Source organism: Bos grunniens, chromosome 6, assembly GCF_055505025.1.
Source record: "Bos grunniens cultivar Pamir isolate PY7600 chromosome 6, Bosgru_T2T1.0, whole genome shotgun sequence".
Classification (NCBI taxonomy): domain Eukaryota; kingdom Metazoa; phylum Chordata; class Mammalia; order Artiodactyla; family Bovidae; genus Bos; species Bos grunniens.
In genome coordinates this window covers 57725001-57741712 of record NC_141170.1, presented here as the reverse complement: position 1 = coordinate 57741712, position 16712 = coordinate 57725001, and the positions used below count along the sequence as shown (strand labels likewise).

The window sequence follows — 16712 nt, the reverse complement described above, 5'->3', positions numbered from 1 at the left end:
GAGGAATGTTTTCAAAGGAATATTGTTAAGAAATGTGATCATAAACGTTTCTTTTTCTAAAGAATCCTAAAATAACATATTCAAAAACCTTCTTAAATAATATATATTGCTTTGCAATCAGAGATAAAGATTATTTTTAAAATACTTCTCATCCAAAGGTGCAAGACCATAATTTTCTACCTTTTCTCTTTTAAATGATAAGTTCATATGATTTATTAAGTTCTACTTGCTTGTAATACAATACACCACCATTTAATAGACAGGAAACCTATACCCCAGAAGCATGCCCTCTGAGTTAAAAACTCAGGGACGAAAGAAGAACAAGCTGCAGTTGATAGGTGTGAACAGTAAAAATGAACAGAGTAAGTCACTACATTGTACAAATGCTGTTTGATAGAGAAGCCAGCTGATGTCCAGACAAGTTCCTTTTGAAAAAGCAGAATTTGCAGGTGCAGGGGAGGGTTTCTACCACTTCATTCACCTACAGGGCTCTCAAATCTCCATGGGTACCAGCAACATTATCATATTTGTCCACTGAAACATATAACAAGATATAGCTTCTACATTCATAAAAAAGAAATTGAAGACAAGTTCTAGTCAGTGACTGAAACTTACAGGTAAGGAGTTGTATATAATGAACTGTGTCAAAAGTATGCCCCTACTAAAACCCAGAACTTCTATTCTATGGATGGAAATGTTCCTTAATCCTTAATCCTTCTGTACCTATAAGTAAGTGCTTATCAATTGACATTGGATTGTGGGAAAAAAGGGACTGTGTTTGCCCACCAGGCCCTGAGGCCCAGGAGGAAAAAACGGTAAAATTTCACCTTGTGCTGTGCTTAGTCGTTCAGTAGTGTCCAACTCTTTGCAAACCCATGGACTGTAGCCCACCAGGCTCCTCTGTCTATGGGGATTCTCCAGGCAAGAATACTGCAGTGGGATGCCATGCCCTCCTCCAGGGGATCTTCCCAACCCAGATCTTCCACATTACAGGCAGATTCCTTACTGTCTGAGCCACCAGGGAAGCCCAAAATTTCACCTTATTCTCATTCAATTTATTAGGGAACAGAAACCCCTTAACTGCAGGGTGTCAGCTGCTATAAGTGTATTTATGTTCATTTGGCAATTTCTGCTTCCCTGGTCATTGAGCTGTCTAATTCCAAAACTATTTCTGGCTAAATGACTGCTACTTTCTTTATTTGTTGTAAGAACTATAGTAACTATCCTTTCAAAAATTATATATATATATATAGAGAGAGAGAGAGAGAGAAAATTAGGGTTTTTTTCACCCTAAGCTAATAAATCTTGTTTTATTTTAGTTGTTTTTAATAGAAAATTTTTTTTTCATTGACATACCTGAGTAGATTTGGGAATCCCTCCACCCCCAAACCTTCACAGACTAGAATCTTTTGTTTCAATCATCACTTTCTAATACCTAGGCAGGAAGGTGCCCGAACACTGAGTAGGCCTGCCAAGCCACTGGTGCTCTTCTGGGACCTTCGCTCTCTCTCTCTGTGACCCAGGGAAGGGAATACCCAGGTCCCATACTGAGTACCCGGATATCTGTGGAGGCTGAGACTGATTTGGTCTTGACTAAGTCAGAGGAGACAGAGTGTGTGTGTGTGTGTGTGTGTGTGTGTGTGTGAGAGAGAGAGAGAGAGAGAGAGAGGGAACCAGCACGGAGATCTGCCTTCCACCCTCCCCACTTCCTCTGCAGCCCTCCTCTGCTCTCTGCGGCTGGTGGCTTAGTGCCTGAACTGATTAGGTAACAACAGAGCACCTTCCCTCCCTGTTTCCTCTCAATGCATTTGGGCCACTGCTTTTGAAGGAGCCCAGCCCTGCCACTATCCTGCCTTTATCACGGGCTGTATGGGGCTTTATCTGGAAATGCCTGGGCTTTGCCCCTGGCTTCATCAATCATTTGGACCAGTTCACATCCCCTTCATGGTGTTCCGCCTCATTAAACCCATCAAGCGCTCTGGGGAGGGGCAGTGGGGCCAGGGAATGCCTGAGCACTCTTCCCACTGCCCCACATCTCAGGGGTGAAGAGGCCCTGCTCTCGTGGGGGAGACGGTGCACAGGATGACTTATAAAGCCACTAGACGTTCAGGCCTCACCTGACCTGCTGCTCTGGGAGACTTCTTGGAGTTGGACCTGGGAAATTTGATGATCCGTTTTTAAAGAATTCATTTATTTGCTGGGGAGTTTGGAGACCACTGCTTCATAGAAAATGAAGTGTTTTAAGGCAAGAGATGCAAATGCCGGTTATAAAAAAAAAAGTCTAGGGCTTCCTTGGTGACTCAGTGGTAAAGAATCTTCCTGTCAATGCAGGAGACATGGGTTTCATCCCTGATCTGGGAAGATCCCACATGCCTCAGAGTAACTAAACCCATGGACCACAACTACTGAAGCCCATGCACCCTACAGCCTGTGCTTCACAAGAGAAGCCACTGCAAAGAGAAGCCCAAATACAGCAACTTGAGAAACCCCACAGGCAGCAATAAGGACTCAACACAGCCAATAATAAAATAAAAAAAAAGTCCGAGGGATCCAAGTTCCAGAGGGAACACTGACTCTAAACTTAGGGTCTTCTAGCAAAGTGAATCATGAGCACCATTCACGTAACCTAGACAAAACCCGGTGCTAAATTTGGGGAAATTGCAGAAATGTGTAGAAATTTCGACAGTTTTCCAAAGTTCTATACTACTTATGACTCAGATTTCTCTTTTTAGAAAATAGAAATTTCTGGTTATGGCTGGTTATTTTATTTTTATAAACACATTACAAGGGGTTTTCTCACACACTCTTTCAAAACCACCTTTGGAGATGTTTTATTTTCAATGCTATTTTAAAAGTGAAAAAGCCAAGGCAAAGAGATTGAATTTAACCAGGATCACGTGGCTGGAACTAGGTTTAAACCCTATCATTTCTCTTACACAACTTTGTTAACATGGTAAAGAGACATTCTGGAAGGTGCTATTGTTTGTGTGTAACTTTTCTAACAAGGTCTGTGAGATGACCTCAGATGTCTGGATACAAGTGGACTTCCCTGAAAGACTTCCTCAGCCTATTCGAGAAAGAAGAGTAGGAAGAAGTAAAGAAAAACACAGACATGTTATTGCTCTGGTAAAAAGCTGTCTCTTAGAAGCAACCAGGAGTTGAGAAGGATATGCATTTGACTTACAGAAGAGAGATGCAGGAGTGGGGTGGAGGCTGGGGACTGAGGTCGGGAGAGAGGAAGGAAGCCATTACCTTAGAATGGCCTTTTAACATCCAATTTGTATTACAAACAAGAGCCAAGTTTCATCTCCGTACAGCACCAGGGGTCAAAGCCTCTGAACCACTTCACGCACCCAAACAGCTATTTTACGGACCAGGCACCTGTACCCCCCTGCTATTTTACTTTTGGATTTTGTGGAGAATCTAAGGATGAGCATCTAACCCTAACCCTAACCAGCGCGCCACCACCTGGCACCAGACAACTCCTGCTCCAAGATTCGCAGTCCCTGGGCGGCCTCTTTAGGAATCCTGGGCTAGGAATGGGATTACGGAAACCCTAAACTATGCTGGCCTAGCGAATCCCGGCGGCCTGTAGTTCAGCCCGCAGCCCACGCACCCACTGGCCTTTGCGCCTACACGCCAATTTGCATCCCCAATAACCGCGCACTGCGCGCATCCCAGAGCACTGCGAATATTAATAATCATAAAAGACTAGGCGATTACAAAAGAGAGAAGGTGCTAAATGTCAGGAGCTGGGGCAAGATTTTTAAAAGGCATCGCACCGAATCCAAGTCTGTACTTTAACTTTTTTAATAACGATTTCCCCCCCACCCCTGGGCTGGAAGCTCGCGCCGAATCCTGGAGGAATTGCTAAATCAAATTAAGGTTATATTTTGCAACAGACTGGATGGAGCAATAAAGGAGAGCGCGCGGAAATGGGACTTCACCCATCAATTAGATCTCTATTAGCAGCCAATACAGGCTTCACCACAGGAAATGTCACATCCCAGCCCAAGCGGACCCTTTCGTTATCCACCTCCAGCTCTCACCTCCCCTCTCCCCTAGAGTTTTAAACTCTTCGGGCACACAATTTGGAGCCAAGCAAATCCCTTTGTTTGGTCGAGGGGTTTGGTTTGATTTGTTTTCTCTTCCCAGTCTCGTTTTGGAACCCGGCGCCACCTGCCTCCCCCAGCACGCGCGCGGCGCGCTAACCCCGAGACACTCCCGCCCAGGCTAGCTAAACAGGTTGCAGTGCGACACCTGCGCTGTCTGCTGGGTCGCTCAGCACCGCGGCGCGGGGGCTGGTGCGCTGGGCCTTATTAATATTAAAAGCTTTATGATGGTCCTGAGCAGTCCATAATGAAAGGTGATTAACAAGACAATGGACAGTGCTTTGAATGGTGGCGCAACTCAGCTGCCATAATAGATCAAATCCGCCTCGGGGGTCCCAGCGTGCGAATTCCGCCCCAGGATCCGAAGAAGTCCGAGGGAATCGAAGGGAAAGCTGCCTTGATAAGGCCGGACGGGGAGTCAGACGGCCGAAATGGCGCGCCCTGCAGGCTGGGACTAGACACTCTGACCTCAGCTTCGTCTCTGATGGCCTTGCAGGTGTTCGCTCCCCACTGGAGTCCCGGGATGTGTGCGGTCCCCACCCAGAGACCAGAGGGCTGAACCCGGATCCCCGGATCCTAAAGGTGTTCACCCCTGCCCATCCCGTTATTCCAGATACCAGAATCCGAGCTCTAATGGGAAAACGCCCTGATCATGGCTGCTTCGGCTTGGCACAAAGGAAAATGGGACATGAACCTGCATCCACTCCCTTCCAGACTCCGGTAAATGCACCCAGCCCTTGACCCCTGGTCCTCCTGTCCCCAGCAGAACAGAAATTTCCTCGGGCCCCAGAACGTCTCATTTATCATTCTCGCGGGGACCCAAATGACAACGCTCCTTGTCCTAGCCCGGCTGTGAATTGCACCCCCCCACACCCGCTTCTGCGCCCTTGTCCTCTCCGTACCCCTCCCGCTCCACACCCTTGCCCATAAGGAGACAAGGTGCAACAGCCCGGGAATGAGCAAGCAGGAGAAGTGGCCGGATGGATAAAGGAGGCACTGTTGCCGTGGCCGCCGCCGCTGCCCCCATTCAGGAGCCGAATTCAAATGGATATTTTCCCCCCTCGGTCCAGCTGAACGAGCCTCAATGCCTCAAAGGTGCAGAGCTGCCTTCTTGGACATGCTCTGTGGCTGATATTATAATTTTCATAATGCGCTTTTATGTCGCTCCAGACTCCTCCGGTGAGGAGCCCGCAGAGCTGCTGAAAGGGGCTTTGAGAGGCCCGGGCGCTCGGCTGCTGCGAGCTGCGCGCCCCCCGCCGGCCTGAGTGGCACCGCGTGCCCCGGCCGGGGCGAGGTTCCTGCGCTGCGAGCGCGCAGGCGGCGGCGGGCGCTGCCAGCGCGGCTCATTAACATGCACCCCGAGTGCGCCCCGCCAGCTCCCGCCCGCTTCCAGGGCCTTTCTGTGCCCCTCGGGGTCTCTGCCATCCGCCTGGGTGCGAGGTCCCTGGCCTCATCCGGGCTCACACTCCAGCTCTGGGCCGACAGACCTGTGGCCAGCCAGGCTTAGCGAAGGTCAAGGTGTTAAGGTGTGAGCGGATCCAGGAAGCTTAGCGAAGGTCAAGGTGTTAAGGTGTGAGCGGATCCAGGAAGCAGTCAAGGGGCAAAACCGTCTTCTGACTCCGCGGAGGCCGCTTTTGCAGAGCTCTGGAAGCGAGGGGACTCTGGGTGTGAAGGGCTTTTAAGTGAAGGCAGGAAGATGGAGCGGAAGCCTCCTCACTCTAACGAGTGTGGTTCGAACGATTTTGTTTTAAGCATTTAGCAAGTAGTAATCATTTAATCTGCCTAACAACCCAGGGAGGAAAAGGAGCGCAGAGAGGTTAAGTTGTTTGCCCAGGGTCACACAGCTGGGAAGTGGGAGGACCCAGATTCAGACCCGGATCCCGGAGTCCTCGCTTTTTATTTAACTAATAGCTACTTTTCCTGATGTTGGCTCTGTGTTCGGCCTAAGCAGTTTGCGAGCAAACCCACTTGCCAGATGAGTAACAGATAATACAGGTCAGTTACAGATTGATCCAAACTCCTGGTCCTCACCTACACTCAGTCATTAGAGCTCACTCCTGTGTATTACCTCTCTTTTGTCTGTTACAGGCTCACTGTAGGAGTTTGCATGAAATACTTATAAGGGGCCTCTGAAACTTTTAATCAGACAAATACTTTACCTTAGTCGCCAAAAAACACATTAAAAATTAATGAACATGTATCATGGTGAAACTGAGGGGATGAGGGAGGGAAAAAAGATGGGGGAAAAGAAAAACTTGCATTCTCAAGGAACTTCCCAAATAAACTCATCACTTGAATGGCCCTGGGTGGAAAATTTAATAACCTTAATCCACATTACAGTAGGCCCCTTTATAGCAGATTCAGGGCTACCTTTCCTAAAAGATTCATTCTGCCAAACCTTGGAACTCTTCACAAGAAATACTAGGTAAAACTTGTAAGGCTATAGTTAATCCTATCCCCAAGACCAAAGTTATCAAAATGTTCTCATAATTGCTCTCTAAAGTAAGTCCTATTAAAGCTGCTAAATAGCACCTTTATTCATTTTTAGGAGGTCCTGCTGATACTGAGAGAGAGCAGTCAATATATGTCCCCTCAATTCATATTTGTTCAGAAGGCAGACATGTACCAAAGAAATAAATACATGTCTAGTCCCAAATCTCTTGCTATAAATAGGGGTAAAATAAAAAATGCATTCACAACTAGACATTCCTGCTGTAAAACTGTCTGTTCTGGGAGTTATCAACCTATAAACCCTCTGGACCATAGCACAGCCTCAGTTGTCCATTTGGCATAGAGAGATACCATGATATTGTCAATGCCCACCATGCACTGGGCAACAAAAATGTGCTCCATGTGTCCATCTGCAGTAATAACACACAGTCAGTCAAGAATCAGTGTCAGACTGGAGTTTAATTTTTCTTCACAAAGGTCTTTTAGGGCTTAATCTAAACTTGACAATTTCTTATGACCTAGAAACTTATGACCTAGCAATAGATCTGAAAACAGGGCCCACAGATCCCATCCCCAGAGTTGTTATATTTGATTTTCTTCCATAAACTAGCCTCCCTATTCTTGTATGAATTTACTGTTGGAGTCCTGCATATCTAATAGAATGATCCCAAATTGCAGCTAAAATCTCTTCTTCTTCCTGATTTGTTGCAGCACAATGAAAGATAACTACCTCTAAAATTGGGAGACAGCAGCTGTTCATACATTTCTTCATTAAATAAACACCGGGATACCTGCTGATTGAAACCATTTTGGGGGTGTGATGTGAATGGCTCTTTAAAAACCTTCCCATATGTTAGCCTCCAGTAAATTCAACAGCTTTGCTCTGCCTCTAAATCAGAGATTATTAAATTCTTATTAAAACTTGAAAATGTTCTAAGGTAAAATTGTATCACATATTTGTGAAGAAGTGATAAAATGCCAGTTTTGACAATTTTTAAAGTCACGTACATAATAGGCTACAATCAGAAGGTCCACTCAAATTCATGACACCTACTCTTCAAATTACCCAACTAAAAGAGAGGGAAAATAGAGGTGGTTTAAATTATTTACTTGATAGGGCCTTTTCAATCCCTAAAAATGTGTCAGTAAACCGCATGATTTTCAGAAATTGTGAAATTTGCCAAAAAACTACCAAAATAATCATCCTTATAGAAGAGGAGATGATAGCAAGTTAATGAATGTCATTATTGAAAATAAGAATGCTACCCCTGCTTATTGTGCATGTTAACATAGCATTAAAAGATCTTTGAAAAACATGATTGATCATTGTCAGATTATGGATTTGTGTCAAATGATGGATTTAAAATATTATGTGTATTAGGAAAGTAAGTACATTCTATATGATTGAGATGTGGAAGTTACTCAGTTACTTAAGATGTGGAGTAGTTTCTTAGAGAAGTGAAGGATGAAATGAATCATACAGTAAATTCAGGATTTGAAAACAGGCAGACTGGACAACTGTGGATCCAAATACCTCTTTTTCACTCCTCTGGGGACATTTTTCCTCTTTGTATGTATAGGGATAGCCTTTTTCTCTTTCTTCCTTTTTTCCTATTTGAAGCAATTTCATTTCCTTCATTTTATTGCAAGTAGAGAAACAGAAATGGGAATACTGAGGGAACTCTAATAATAATTTTAAAGAAGAAAAATCTTCCATGAAAGGAGAACTGCAGCCCAGCTCCCCAAGAGGGCTGTTGGCATTGACTCAGCTGCCCTTGTGCAGAAATTAACTTATTAAAGGTAAGCTGCAAGTGGGAGAAGGATCTTTAAAGAACTGGATGTAGATGCCTTTTTTATTTATTTCTTGTTTATGAACATGGAAAAAAAATAATGGAGAAATGTGTCCCTGATTTAGTAAGGGGCCAGAGAGAGACAGTGGAAAGAAAGCTTAGTTGCTCTTACAGTCCTACCATGAATGAACACTGTGACCACCATTTTATCCACCCAGCCTCAGTTTTCTCATCTAAAAATGGGAAGTTAAATTGATACAGATATTCCCTCTCTGGTTTACAGTTCTGGTCTTAGGAAATCCAGTTCCTGACAAAGTCCAAATGACTTCCTGCCTGGTCATAATGTTTCCAGAATGCATCTTCATGTCTGAAACTTTAAGTTTATGCTTCAACATTTGTCTTTTGGTCTGAACTTTATAAAATAATTTTTTTTAAAAAAGCATAGTGCACCAGATAGGACTGCTTGAAATTTTTCTGTTCATCAATAAGGCTTCTGCTGTCATCAACAATGACAATAATCAAGTGCTTTCATTGTATTACAGAGCATGGCAAAATTCCAACTAAAAATTTTATCAGTGACTGTTTGGTATGGTAGGTGGATTACTGAAAGAAGATATGTAAAACAGACTACAACTGTGAACAAAATTCTATCATTCCATTTATACATATGATAATTTCAGATATGATTTTGTGATATCCTGATTGGAAGTAACCGAAAAGATAAGTAACTAAGTAGATCTCATACATATCATGGATATATCTAAAACATTAAGAGCAAAAGAGAATGACAGGGCATTAGAGAAAATATTAAACAAGATAATTATGCTGCCCTTCATAAATTTATGATTTGAAGCAGTTTTTCTGAATTCCAGAAAATACTTTTAAATTTAAAATATCATTTGATATTAGATTTAGTAGATATGTTCTCAACCTTTTAAAATGTAAAATTGAAAAAGTAAGATAAAGGGTCATTCAAATAGCTATACATTAAGTTAAAATGTTTACTACTTGACAGTAAGATTTATTAAAGACAAATGAGAGGAGGGAATTTTTTCTGAATCTCCAATTGCCATTTTAAATTTTATATAGTGAGAGTGTATCCAAAAATTGCTAATTATTTTAGCTAATAAAGAGTACTTAAATAACTGTAGCTGCAGCTATGTGCTTCATTCAAAATTAATAAAGCCAGTAAGTTAATAACAATAATTAACTCCCGCTGTACCGTAGTCTCTTCTCTAGATGCTTCGTAGCATACAGTTGATATTTTAGTTGGTGAATGAAAGTGAAAGTTGCTCAGTCCTCTTGTGTCCGACTCTTTGTGACCCCATGACTATACAGTCCATGGAATTCTCCAGGCCAGAATACTGGAGTGGGTGGCCGGTCCCTTCTCCAGGGGATCTTCCCAACCCAGGGATTGAACCCAGGTCTCCCGTATTGCAGGCGGATTCTTTTACCAGCTGAGATATCAGAAAAAGTTGGGGAATATGAAAAAGCAAAGCACAAAAAGATGATATTCCTATGAGTATAGGAGGAAATCTTACATCAAAAACTATAAACATTTGTTGCATAATCAAGTATACCTCCACAAGATCTAGGAGCTCATGAGGACATACCAGATAATTAATTCATGAACAACTAAGAATGTCAAACATGATTTCTCAATGAAGAGCCAGTACTATCCTTCAAGAATTTTTTAAGATAGTTGGTTAACTAAAAACATTGGGTGAAGGGATTATCAAAATGAAAACATTTTCAAGGGAAGGATCAAGAAAATTTAAAAGGAAGGGGATTTAAACCTCAGTGATCAGCGATGATTAGTCTGTGATGTGTATGCTGAGTAAACATAATTTTCTTCATAATGAAGAGAAAAATGTAAAGTGTTCTTCTTCACTTAGAAATTATTTCAGCTAACACTTTGATAGGTCTCTGGAGGTAGTGGTCTAAATACTCTTTGGGAGTTTCTCTCTTGTTTCTTTTAGTGTTTCCTTTTATTCACCTTCTATAAAAGGCCATTCGTCAAGTTCAAGAATAGGAAGGACACAGTGCCAGTGGGTGTTGCTGTGGTTGTTATTATTAGGAAAATGGGTTTACAACCCAGCATGGTATCTAAAATGGTATCTCAAGTGCCCTGTGAGCAACCACCAAGCAAATGGAATTTCCACACCAACTCAGGGGCCTGCAACCTCTCTACTGGCAGAGAATTATCTAGATCAGACCCATATTCTATTGATTTGAGCAATGAAGAAAAAAAACAACTTTTCTTGTGTGTTTTTGGGAAAACACACATACACACACGAAGGAAACGAAATACTCAAAGCAGCACACTTAACAACTCAGTCGGGGAAAGGTCAGACTACTAGAGACAAGTAAGTATAGACACCTCCTAAACCATGGGAAAACATGGATAAATCGTTTCGACTCACTGCATTCAGAACCCATGGAAGAGAATCACAAAACTGCACTTTGCCATTGTTGCCTGAAAGGATATCTATTTATCATCTCATAAGACAGCTCGAATGATCTTTATCTACTTTGCCCACTTTCTGACCCAAATTCAGGGTTTTTATGGAAAATTGCAGTCAGTTTGATTGATGAAATCCAAAGATGTCTAAAATGGCACCAAAGATCTCCAACTGTGCAGACTCCAACCGCGGGCTTCAATGTTGGCATTGTTCCTGAAGGAGTAAAAAAAAGAAAAAGGAAAAAGAAAAAGTTGAGAAAAACAGGCAAAAGTTAAAAACTTTAAAACTTCAAGTTTCAATGAAGATCCCCAAACCCATTATCCCTGTTCACACGTGCGAACTGGGCGCACATCAAAGTATTTCCCACACATCGCAACAAAACCGGGTTCCCAGTGAACCAATCAACCCCTTTGTGACCCGCTGAATGGCTGTATCTACGGGGCGAGCTGGTTTCAGAAAGGCTCTCAGAAGGACAGCGTGCAACGGGAAGCTGGGAAGCCGCGGAGCCCGGCGCGCCTGCCGGGACGCAGGAAGGAGCAACTAGTCTACGCAATCGCCCTTGCTACCGGCCGCTTGGGACTTTAAGACACCCAAACGAGGAGTCCCAGCGGCCACTCCGTGTTCCCGGGCAGGCCAGCCCGGCGTCCTCAGCGCTGTCTCCCCAGCCCTCCGGCGGCGCCACTTATTAATCCAGAGCCAGAGCTAGAGCCAGGCGGAGGCACCGGCGCCGAGGCCCGCGGAAGCAGGAGGCAGAGCAGTGTCAGTCGGTCCGGTTTGGGGGACGATGTATTGTAGTCGAATATTGTCACCTGCCTAATTGTTCGAAGCTGCCCTCCTCCCCTCCCCCATTAGTAATAATAGCTGGAGCGCGCCTCCTACCGGGTTACCAGGCCCGGGAGCTGATGAATGAACCCCCTCGTAGGGGAAAATCTTAGGAGCTGTCTTCTGTCCTATTACCCAAGGGGGCCAGCTATAAATCTTCCTTCATTTTAACCACATTTACCCTCATCCTCCTCGGGGCTAGGGATGCTGCGTTAAGATTGCACTGATGTGCCAAGGCTCTGGACCAGCTGCTCCTAAATACAGACAGGTCCTTGTCAATTAAGGCTTTGAGAAGCAGGTCCTCTGAGGCCCTGGGGCATTGGAGCAGCCAGCAGCGTGCAGCCCCCACAATTAGTATCCATTTGGAAGGGACCTTCAGGGCACAAATGCACAGGCAAAGGAAGAATCAAAACACCAGGCAACTTCAATTCTGGAAATTGGTCTGTAAGTGTTGTGAAACTGAACAGACGGCCCCCAAGAAGGAGCTAAGATTCCTGGTGTGAGAGGGGCCTCTCCCACCAAACCCCACCCCACCCCACCCCCACACAACTTCCCAATATTTTCTCTTTGTCTTGTTTCAAGCCCGGCAGTCGGCAGTCGATTGAGTTTGTGGGTAGGTTTGGGGTGAGGGGGGAGAAAGATAAATGAATACGTTCATTTGCCTGCTCCTAGCTGAGGTTGTCTTTTGGTGTCTTTTGTGGCCACCTCAAGCAGCTGGTCAACCCTGCCCGGACCCTGGCCTTTGGCCCAGGGGGCGCTGGACAAGGCAGGCGCTCCAAGGAGAAGAGCTGCGATGTATCAGGTCAGGGAGGCCAAGGCGCCTGTGGGCCGGGCTGAGCATTAGCAGCTCAACTAAACAAAACCCAAAAGGTTCAGGGGGCCTGGGGCGTCAGGAGGCAAGGTGTTTGTTTAAGTGATTAGGAGCAGTTGGGAGTTAGGGGCGGGTAAAAGGGCAGAGCTTGTGACACAGGGCAACTTAGCCGGACAGCAAGGGTGGACATTCAGAGGACATCACTGTTAAAGACTGTGTGACCCCACCAAGTTCAAGAACAGAGCAAACAGCACAGGCCATTAGGGACAGCCGTCAAGCGGATGGCAACAAAGCCAGGAGGGGCATTGAGAAAAAATGTTTCAATATTAAATATGGAAAAGTACTGGGGACCAGGGCAGGGGGTCAATGAAAGTCAACAAGAGCTTAGGCTTAACAAGAGAAAGAATTTAATATCAAAAATGCATAAATCTGCAAGTGAGGCAGCCCCATAATACAGATAAAAGAACCAGTTCAGTCAACATTCTGGGATAATGGCAGCATAATAGATAGCATCAGGTTGTTAACATTTAACACAAAAGTGAAGCGAAAGAAAGGAAAGGCAGTTCCCTTAATTGAGAACCTGCTGGAAGATTTCCACATGCCACCAGGGATGAAGACGTTGCTAACTAGCTGCCTTATCAACGTTCTGACCATCAAGGGAAACGTGGACCAGCTTCTTGGAGGTTCACTCCCACCTCACTTCTCCCCTTCCTCAAGGCTTCCATCTCAAAGGCGCTTACTCTCTCTAGAGTTAAAGTCCTTTTTCTCAGAACCCACTGTGACTGTCCTTCTCCCGGTTCAGCCAGGAGGTAAAGTTTCTTTTAAAATGCACCTCACCTCCCTGAGTGAGCTAGCAAAGTTCTTAGCAAAGAGCATAGAATGAAAAGAATGGTTTGGTTTTGGAGTCAAAATGAGCAGGCTCATTTTTTTCCTGCTAAGAATGAAAGTGTGTATTTCTTCAGAAGGGATGGGTAATCACAAAGCTTCAAAAGAATATCTCACTTTGCTCACTTTTTTCCCCAATCAATAACAAATCTCATTTTCAAAGAAACTTCCGGCAGCAGAGCCTTGAAAATTCAGTGAAGCTTCCTGAATCAAGTACTTCGGCTGTCTGTGCTAGAGCTCTAGGGCCTTGCCTATGTAGGAAAAGCCCTTCTCTTTATCTCATTTATCCACAGGTAGATGCTGAAAAGGTAAGTCATTCCAGTAGTGGACAGCTGCTGCCTAAGACTCAGCATCCTCCCATTCCCGCAGAGCCAGAAGACAAGCCCACCTTCTAGCAGTCATCACTGGTCCACCCACCTCACCCCATCCCCACCAGCCACATATCCACCCACCTCACCTCCCTTCTACAGAGGGAGCTACGGCTCTCTGCTATCCCAAGATGCCTGTTAGTTTTCAAAACACATTTACATACCTAGTAAGAGCTGATCCTTACAACTACTTTGCGGAGTAAATAAGGTAGAAATCCCCACTGTTTGGTGAGGACACAGAAAGATTAAACAAGCCAATTTATTTCTCACAGTCAAGATTCCTAGTCTAGTATGCATTCCACACCTTCCTTGTACTTGTCCTCCACTATTTGGAATGCAAAATTCAGAGGCACAGAGAGAAACTGAGGTCTTCCTCAAGCCCGTGCAGGTGCTTTGATGCTCATTTCTATCTGGACTGTAGCTATTACTTATGTGTTAGAGCACCCAGAGAATTTAGGGGGACTCCCAGAACATTTAGGGGATTCCTTGATGGCTCAGTCGTTAAAAGAGTCTGCCTGCAATGCGGGAGACCTGGACTCGAGAAGATCCCCTGGAGAAGGAAATGGCAACCCACTCCAGTATTCTTGCTTGGAGAATTCCATGGACAGAGGAGCCTGGAGGGCTACAGTCCATGGAGTCACAAACAGTCGGACACGGCTGAGTGACTTTCACTTTCCCAGAGCGTATATCTCAACAGGTTCACTCTACACATGAGAAATAGAAGCTCAGAGGCTTTCAGTATCCAACTCGGGTCCTAGAGTCAGGAAGCGACAAATCTAGGCTCAACCTGAGTCCTGAGGTTCTATAACCAGGCTACATCAGAACCCTTCAGTATCCACAACATGTGATATTTCTTCCAAGGAAACTGCAAGTTCCTTGGGTGCAGTGTTTTCTGTTTCTCTTGTATCTCATGTGGAACATCCCCTTACAAAGTGTTTGTAGAATTAATTAAAGAATGACTAATGGCTAGTAAGTGAATGGATGGGATTAGGAACCCTAATCAAAGAGACACCAGCTTGGGCCTACCTCCAATGACATTAACAGTGACAGCATAAAAAACCATACTCCAGAAATAGGGACATTTAAATGACCCCTTTTTAATGGAAAGAAAGCTGTTATGAGGAAAACTGGTCTTAGAGCTTCAGAATCTGAAGATCACTGTTATGTTCCCTTTTGCCTTAGTAACAGCTGCAAACGCAGGATCTTGTTGCTGCAATTGCAACTTCCCACCACCCCTGAGCCCAGCCTTGGCTCCCCAGATATCCCTGCGCAGGTGGGGAAGTCAGAGGAGGTCAGGAGGCCGCACCCAGATAGGGGTAGATGAGACCTTCACATCAAGAAGTCACTCTGACCACCAGACCTCTAAGAGCTCTTCCATCCTGAAAGTTCTGAGATGCTGTCTAGATCCTCTGACTCACGGCCAGCTGGGCCTAAATAGACCGGAGATGACTGACAGGAAGTCAGTGGCACGCCGTCCCCCAGCGCCCACCCAGAGGAAGCCTCGCAGAGCAAGGCTCTGGCATCTTCAGGCCAGCTCCAGCTAGGGATCCACGCTGGACACAAGCCTGACCAGACGATTCCCTGCAATCTTCGGTCTCATCCCCACTGCCCCCCTTCACTATCCGAGCCCTCCAGTCTTGGCGCCTGGTGACCGCAGCGCGTGGCGCCAGCACGGGCACTTCCGGGGCCGCCCCCGCACCCCTGCCGGATCAGGTCACCGGGAGCACACGCCAGGCGCCAGGCTGCTCTGGCTAGCTGGCCTGGCCCCAGCTGCGACCTCAGACAACCCAGGACCAAGCCGGTGATCAGCACCCACTCTTCCTTCTCCCTCACTCAAGGTCTGGCCAGGGGAGGAGATTTCGGAGGCGGGACCACCTCAGGGCGCCTTCAGGTCACCTTGGAAAGCTCAGGGGTGCCTGCAACAGCGCAGCCAATGCCTGAGGCACAAGCAGGCAGGACCCGGTCCTCCAGAAGCGAACTGGTGTGTTTGGCAGCAATGTGAATAGCAAGACACACCAGAATTCGAATTAGCTGGAGCAAGACAGGGGACTAGAATTTACAGTTTTTAAAGTGTTTTTTTTTTTTTTTTCTTTTTTATTCTAAAGAAGAATGTAACTTGGGTAAATGCAGCAAAGATTCTCCGCGGGTTCAGGAGGTCAAGCAGATGTAGACAAGCGCATGGGAGTTATTTATGTCAAGTCGGGTTATTGTAAAGGCGAGAGAGCGGACCGCCGAGGCGACTCAGGCAGCCAGTAGGCCTGCGCGCCGGGGTCAGGGTGGCGGGCAGCGTGTCCATCCTGGCGGGACAGTAATTGCCCGGGGTCTGACACGACGCCGGGGGCTCCAGGAGCCTCCATCCATCTCTAGCCAGTTAGCGACGTGCCCCCCGCCGGGTGGGAGGCCCGCCTTGGGTCTCCGCTTCGAATAATGGGAAGAATTGTCTCCCCGCCTGGCACTACCCAGAACTGCTCGGGGCTTGCTGTCGCTGTCCATTCTCTGGCCCCACCTGCCCCCCAGCCTTGGCGATGCGGTTGGAGTGAGAGGGCAGCTCGAGATCCGGTGTGCCCCGAGCGCAGAGCGCAGAGCGCAGGGCCTGGCTGAGAGAAGACCGGAGCCTTGGCGCCCGACCACCCTCCACTCCGCTCCCGCCTGGCACTCACCCGCTTCGTCCTCCAACCTGCCCGGCTAAGCCGGCCACCTGGCCCTCCCTTCCTACCCCAAAGCCTCCGGATCCTGCTGGGGGGTGGTAAAGATTCTTCCCCCTCGGACAATTTAATAGTCCCAAGTCATCATCTGCGTGACATTGGCCATCCATCTTCTCCCAGGGGAGGACAAAGCCGGGCCTCCCTGACTCCAGGCCTCTCCCTCCCCAGTTCTTTCTATTTTGGGAAGGCCTCCCCACAATGGCGTCCTTATGAACCATAATGGCTATGTTTATGAAGGCCGCAATACCAGTGTATGAAGACAATTTAATGCCTAATTAGAAAATGATGTAACCAGACAGAAGACAA

The 16712-nt window shown here is 46.1% G+C and overlaps 1 long non-coding RNA gene across 1 annotated transcript in view; it reads right to left on the bottom strand.

The window, feature by feature from the left end:
• Positions 1 to 10831: 10831 nt before the first annotated feature.
• Positions 10832 to 16712, bottom strand: part of LOC147370760 (uncharacterized) — an 11040-nt gene continuing 5159 nt past the window's right edge. The window contains exon 2 of the long non-coding RNA XR_015166182.1: positions 10832 to 11028. This is a non-coding gene — a long non-coding RNA (uncharacterized LOC147370760). The remainder of the gene's footprint in view (positions 11029 to 16712) is intronic.